General features: G+C 43.5%; 1 pseudogene; it reads left to right on the forward strand.

Moving 5' to 3' along the window:
• Positions 1-337: 337 nt before the first annotated feature.
• Positions 338-1,154, forward strand: LOC115854907 (signal peptidase complex subunit 2 pseudogene; annotated as a pseudogene).
• Positions 1,155-7,663: the final 6,509 nt, after the last annotated feature.

Consider the following 7,663-nt stretch of genomic DNA (forward strand, 5'->3'; position numbering starts at 1 on the left):
TCAAGACTGAATAGTTTCGGTGAAGGATAAACACTAGAGTCAGTGGAAGAGATTAGAGGATGAGGTAATAGCCCCACACAAAGACACCCAACTGATTTTTAGTAAGGGTGCAAAAGTGATGCAGTGAAGGAAGGAAAGCCTTTTCAACCAATGGCGTTGGAGCAATTAGACACCCATAAGGAAAAAACCTCATGGTCTAGAGTTGCACTAAGAGTTCTCACATGTGAAAAACTGATCCATAAAAGAAAAAAAAAGGTAAATCAAAGTTTAAAATTTTTGCTTAGCAGGAGACCCTGTTAAGGCAATGAAAAGGGGACGAGTAGGAGGGGAGGGAGACGCAGAGGCAAGCAAGATGGCAGTGACAGCTGCACAGTGCGGGAGAACCGGTGGTGGCAGTAGTAGGGCTGGCGGTGGCCAGCTGTGGGACAGGCAGTAGCCATAGCAGCTTGCTGGATAAGTGGAAGATTGATGATAAGCCTGTAAAAATTGACAAATGGGATGGGTCCGCTGTGAAAAATTCTTTGGATGACTCTGCCAAAAAGGTACTTCTGGAAAAGTACAGGTATGTGGAGAATTGCGGTCTCACTGACTGTCGCCTCACCGTCTGTAGCATCTCCTGTTTCTTCGCTATAGTGGCTTTGATTTGGGACTATATGCACCCCTTTCCCGAGTCCAAACCTGTTTTGGCTTTGTGCGTTATATCCTATTTTGTGATGATGGGGATCCTGACCGTTTATCCCTCATATAAGGAGAAGAGCATCTTTCTCGTGGCCCCAAGGAAAGATCCCACAGGGGTGGATCCTGATGACATTTGGCAACTGTCGTCCAGTCTCAAAAGGTTCAATGACAAATACACTCTGAAGCTGACCTTCATCAGTGGAAGAACAAAGCAGCAAAGGGAAGCCAAGTTCACCAAGTCCATTGCCAAGTTTTTTGACCACAGCGGGACACTGGTCATGGATGCGTATGAGCCTGAAATAGCCAGGCTTCATGACAGTCATGCCACTGTAAGCAAAATAAAACAGCCACTTCTAAAAGCAGCCATCTTTTGGCTGGATCACGCTGAGTTAAAGGGTGAGGGAGAAAGAATCAGAGAACTTAATATGGATAAAGTAAGAAATGTAAAAAGTGTCCATTTTGTCTTGAAATTTTAGTCCATTCTGGATAAATATAATTTTCTAGCTCAGTTATGATAAGTTGTAGCTCTGATATCTAGCTATAGCCTCTTTAGTCTGCTGATTGCATTGTTTTGATTTGCTTTTCTGGAAAAGCAGTTTTGCTAAAAGCTGTACAGACTTTCTCCTCCATACCTAGCAGTACTTTATATGGTATAGCTTTGTGCCATGCAGCATTTGAAGACTCAGTTTTTAAAACTGCTAACCTGTTGCTGACTTTATTGTGTTAATTCCCATTTCAACAGCTGTTTCCCTTAATTCAGGATACAACTTCCTGTGCATGACAGTTTTCCTTCACATACCATTTTTGTGGGTGTGTATATATCTGACTTGGGGAGAATTGGGGGGAAAAAACCATAGATTTTTAATTTGTTTAAAAGAGACTTTCTGCCTGCTACATTTTGTGTTCTTAATCAATTAAAGAAGCCAATGGCATTTTTAGTTTTATCTTGTCTGTTTTCCACTAGTATATCCCTGTTGATTTGCTTGTGCCCTTTATTAACTGTCATTTTCTAAAATTTTTTTCAATAAAACGAAAGGAGATGTGAAAAAAAAGACAAAGAAAAGATAAGCTACAGACTGAAAAGATACTTGCAAACCGTATATCTGTTAAAGGACTAACATCTAGACTCTATAGAGAACTCTCAAACTCAACAGAAAAAAACAAACAAAAAATCCAAATAGAAAACGCAAATCCCATGAAGAGACATTTTATTGAAGACGATATATATGGAGAGCAAGTAAGGACATAAAAGGTGTTCAACATCACTAGCCATTAAGACTACAATGACATATCACTGCACAGTTGTTAGAATAATTAAAATTAAAAAACAGTGACAATACCAAATGCTGGTGAGGACACAGAGAAACTGGATCTCTCTTACATTGCTGGTGGGAATGTAAAATGCTCCAGTCGTGTTGGAAATCAGTTTGACAGTTTGCTAAAAAAAAAGACAAAACTAGACATGCACTTCCCATATGACCCAGTAATTGCCCTTCTGGACATTTATTTATGAGAAATTAAAACTATGTCCAAACAAAACCATATATATATATATATATATATATTTTTTTTTTGCGGTACGTGGGCCTCTCACTGTTGTGGCCTCTCCCGTTGTGGAGCACAGGCTCCGGACGCACAGGCTCAGCGGCCATGGCTCACGGGCCCAGCCGCTCCGCGGCATGTGGGATCTTCCCGGACTGGGGCATGAACCCGTGTCCCCTGCATCGGCAGGCGGACTCTCAACCACTGCGCCACCAGGGAAGCCCAAAAACCCATATATTCTTGTTCATAGCAGCTTTATTTGAAATAGCTCCAAACTGGAAACAACAAAAATGTCCTACACTAGGTGAAGAGTTAAACAAACCCGTTCCATGGAATACCAACCTGCAATACAAAAGAATGCACACAGGGCTTCCCTGGTGGCGCAGTGGTTGAGAGTCCACCTGCCGATGCAGGGGACACGGGTTCATGCCCCGGTCTGGGAGGATCCCACATGCCGCGGAGCGGCTGAGCCTGTGGGCCATGGCTGCTGGGCCTGCGCGTCTGGAGCCTGTGCTCTGCAACGGGAGAGGCCACAACAGTGAGAGGCCCACGTACAGAAAAAAAAAAAAAAAAAGAATGCACACAAATTAAAAGAAATGGAACAACTTGGAAACATCTCAAGGACATTATGCCAAGTTAGTAAAATCCAGTATAAAAAAGCCACTGTGTTGTTTCCTGTAAGGTTCCATTTGTATAACGTTCTCACAATGACGAAACTATGGAGCTGGAAAACAAATTAATGCCGGGGCTTGGGATGCTGGCGAGGAGGGAAATGAGTGTGACCACAGAGGGTGCCACACAGGAGAACTCTGTGGATAGATTAGTTGCATATCTTGACTGTGGTGGTGATGACATGAATCTACACATGCAAAAACGGGACAGGGTCATCCCCACACTTCACACCAATGTCAGCTTCCTAGTTTTGATATCATACTCTACGCAGGAGGTAACCAGTGGTGGGGGTCACTGAGTGAAGGTACGCAGGTCCTCTCTGTGCTAGCTTTGCAATTTCTTACAAATCAATAAATAGTTCAAAACAAAAAGTTTAAAAAAAAAATCCTAATCTGGCTCTGAGGTTCTAAGGAAGTCGCTGTATATTTGACACCCTGAGTCACAGAATCAAGGAGCCCTTTAAGTTCATGTGATCTTTTTACTGAGAAGCCTTCTAGGTTCTGATACCCTTGCCTTAGGAGTGATCGATAAAGTCCTACTTGTGCCGAAGAGTTTGGGAACCTCTGTTTCTTCATCATTTTAAAATTCAGAAGAAAGCAACAATGGATACTTTTAGTCTTCTATAAATAAAACACTTCCTCTTTCTTTTAATGGAGACAGACGGATTGAGTCCCTGCTGAATGGCCATTAAGGGAAGCTCTGTCTGGTATATCTCTAGCTGCTCAGAAGATGATAAACGATTCTGGAGCTAATACCATCTAATAGACATTTTTCTCAAAGCACTCCATTATTTTATGTTAAAAAATTCCTGAAAAGCCATGCATTAATCCCAGATTTAATAGTAATTAAACTGAAATTAATTTAGTTTTTGTTTTAGGATTAGTATAACTAAGGGAAGCTTATTTTTTACACACTTCAAGCTTTTCTTATGATGCACAGCTAAATGGTACTTGGCAAGTCTCTCTGTTTCACATTCTTCAATATCCTTTGGTGCCACTTTCCGGTGCCGGTGGAGGGTGCAGCCCAAATCATAAACCTGAAGAAGACCTTACACATCACCCGGCCCAGAGGGCTTGAAACGATGGCCAACACGTGTTCAGTCTTGGAACATGACTATTTTTTATTGGAGTTCGAATATCTTTTGACTGAGCACAAGATATCCCACCGGCCACAGCCCAAACCAGGCTCTCTGGGTCACCTCCATTTTCCCAGAATACATCCCCTGCTGGGAATTTGCATGTGAGACTCTTCTTCCTTGTGTATCACTCACATAGGTGAAGAAACAGAGAACAGAGGCCAGAGGATTTACGTTATCAAGGTCACATAGCTAATTCACTGCATAGCTGGACCTTGCCTCAGGCTTTCTGCTCCTCATGTACTCCACTGTCCTGGACAGGCATTAACCCCACAGGCATTAAAAAAAAAAACAAAAAACAGGTCCTGGGGAGACAGCCAGAAACCCCAAAGGTACAGAAGAATTTCTCTGTGTGTCCAGCAACGCTCAAACTGGCAGCCAGCAGGGATCCAGGCCAAGTTCAAAGTGATCTCCTGTCGCATAACGTGGATCAGACTCTACTGCTAGAAACAGCTCTCTCTCCCCGCCCCACTCCCAGTCCAAATTGATTTTGTGCTTCCTGTTTTTCTGGGCTTGACAAAGAAAGCAGAAGTAACATGCTGTCAGTGGAGAGTTGCCAAAAAAACCAAGTGGCCTTTAGAAAAAATCACTTGCTTCAAATTTCCAACAGCAGTTCAAAGTCTCCTTTCAAGCAGACACTGCATTATGCTAATAATATGCTAAATCGTTAAGGTCTTCCGATTTGTCTATTGATTGTTTAAGTAGAACGTCATGACAGAGAGGTATTGGTGCTATAGAAGCGTCAACCCGCCCTGGGTGCGTTCCTCAGCAGGCAACTCTGGTCTACATGTTACACTAACTCTGAGGTATTGCATGTCATAAGCCATTTCCTCGTACACCGAGATGGTCTTTTGGGAACATTGACATTCTAGAAAACTTGAGAAAATATAGGCCACATCAAACATAATATTAATAATTATGTATCATTTATTGAGTGGATTCCCTGAGCTAGAAACAGTGTTGGGAATTTTACCTGTAACATGGCTAAGATGCCAAAGCTATCCATAGGGATTATTGTCTCCTTTGTACATTTGGTGGAATTGAGACTCAGAAAGGTGAAGTTGCTCTGCTAAACTCCCTCGGCTGGTCATGGCCATTATCAGGATCTGGGCCAGACCCCGGCTGAGAGGAGGTCCGTGTCCACTTAGGAATAACTCAGGTTTCCCGGACCAGCTCTCTCTCTCTCTTGGACCTCGGGGGTATGGAGACAGGGAGTTACCAGTCTGGGGTCTTCAACTTCCAGTAAAGCGAGTTGTCCTCCAGTTGGTGACCAGGTAAGGGAACACTGGAGGCAGAGTGGGAATGGGTGCGGCACCACGGGGCCCCCCGTGAAGTGGTAACAAACATGTAATTCAGACACACACCTGGCATCACCCAGAGCCCTGTGCACACGTATTGGTGATGCGGGCACACCTACCTCTAGTGCAAGTCTCCTGGGAGCCGGCAGAGGGGAGGTGTGTGTGCGGGGGATGGAAAAACCTGGGATTGGCAGTGTGTACATGTCATTCCCAACTCCCTAACTACCCCTTCCTCCCACCCTTCCCCCCCGGTAACCAGAAGTTCCTTCTCTAAGTCTGTGAGTCTGGTTCTGTTTTGTAAATAAGTTCATTTGTATCCTTTTTTTTAGATTCTGCATATAAATGGTATCATATGATATTTGTCTTTCTCTGTCTGACTTACTTCGCTCAGTATGATCATCTCTAGGTCCATCCATGTTGCTGCAAACGGCATTATTTCATTCTTTTTAATGGCTGAGTAATATTCCATCGTATATATGTACATCACGCTGCTATATTTAAAATGGACAACCAACAGGGACCTACTGTATAGCACAGGGAACTCCCCTCAGTATTATGTAACAACCTAAATGGGAAAATTAATTTGAAAAATGATACCTGTAAATGTATGATGGAATCACTTTGCTGTACACCTGAAACTAAAACAACATTGTTAGTCAACTATACTCCAATATAAAAAAAAAACAAAAAAACTGGGATTAGGAGGCTTACTTGGACACCTAGTAAATAGAATTTCCAAAGCCATAGATCATTTTTAAAAGGCTAAATAAATTACAGAGTGGTTTTCAAGTTGAGATCCGTGGCGATGTCTTAACAGACAGGATGCTGAAGAAAGGGGTCAGGTTGGAGACTGGACTTGAAACAGAGCCACGCTGGGTCCCCGACCTCTACAAGCAGAGCAGTGCTGGTGGCTCTTTGCACATGGAGACAAAGTGCAAGCTTCGTCCTTTAAGGGGAGTGCTCCTTGGGGGACAAGCTCTGAAGTAGTTGAGTTGGCCTGAAATATTTGGAAACAAATCACAGATTAAGTAAAGACACATTCAGAATTTTCTCATTTATTTGTATCCTTGAACCACTCCGATCCCTTTCTCTCTGTCTCTGTCTCTGTCTCTGCCTGTGTCTCTGTCTCTGCCTGTGTCTCTGTCTCTGTCTCTGCCTCTGCCTGTGTCTCTGTCTCTGTCTCTGCCTCTGTCTCTGTCTCTGCCTCTGCCTGTGTCTCTGCCTCTGTCTCTGTCTCTGCCTCTGTCTCTGTCTCTGCCTCTGCCTGTGTCTCTGTCTCTGTCTCTCCTGTTAATTTGATCCTACCACTCACCCCGGCTACGAACCTCCTTCTACATTTCGCCGCCTTCGCAGAGCACAGCACACTGGGACCATTACTCCATCTCCGTTCACACATCTCATAGATCAGCTTTCTGTCAGACAAAGGGACGACCTTTGTATTCCACCCAGTAATTAATAGCGACATTCTTTCAGGCATCAGGGACTAACAGTTTTCTTACTGCCTTTTCTAGAATATTATGCTCTGAGCTTCAAAGAGCCTCTCTCATTTTTATGTTATTTTTCATCTTTAATACCTCTTTCTCATCCAGGTCTTCACCCATGAATCCTCCTCATGCAAGGCTCGTTCTTTCTGCATGAAAGTCCGCTCTCTCTCCTGCTTCTACCCCAACCTGTTCTGTTACTATGCTCTGGGCTCTGTTCAAAGTCTTTCTAAAATATCGGTTTCCTATTCTTTCCTTCTTTCTTTCCTCATAACACGAGTTACCTAAGCATTTAGAAATAAAATTTCAAGATTTTTCCCCAGAATTGACTCTCATGAGCTATTTTCCCTAGAAAAGAACAAAGTACCATCAAAATTAGATAGAAGAACCTAGCGTTGTTTTTCCTCCAGTTCAAGAAACCTTTGGTTGCGTGCCTCCCACTTGCTAAGTCACGTGCGGGGCACACAGAGTCGCTCAACGCAATCAATCTCTCAGCGCCAGAGACTGTCCCATCACACCTCTTCGGGCTCACTCTCCACAACCTTCTTCCTGGGCTCCCTCCGGCTCAGCACAGAAACTTCCTCTCTCACTTTAAAAGAAAAACAAAACAACAAATACATCCTGAACCACTACCGTCCGCAGAGACAGCTGATGCGCTCAGCTTCACAGCCAACCTTTAAAAAATGATGCATTGCTTTCCTGTCCCCGCCCCTCCATCGCTTATTCAGTGTCCTAATCTATTGCAACCTCACCCATCTGTTGCAGGTCGACCCATTCAGCTCCTACTTTTAAAAATACAGAACCTACCATTCAAAATCCACTCTAATTATTCACTCTGCACGTGCACCTGTTCATAA

This window comes from Globicephala melas, chromosome 17, assembly GCF_963455315.2.
Source record: "Globicephala melas chromosome 17, mGloMel1.2, whole genome shotgun sequence".
In the NCBI taxonomy this organism is placed as follows: Eukaryota; Metazoa; Chordata; class Mammalia; order Artiodactyla; family Delphinidae; genus Globicephala; species Globicephala melas.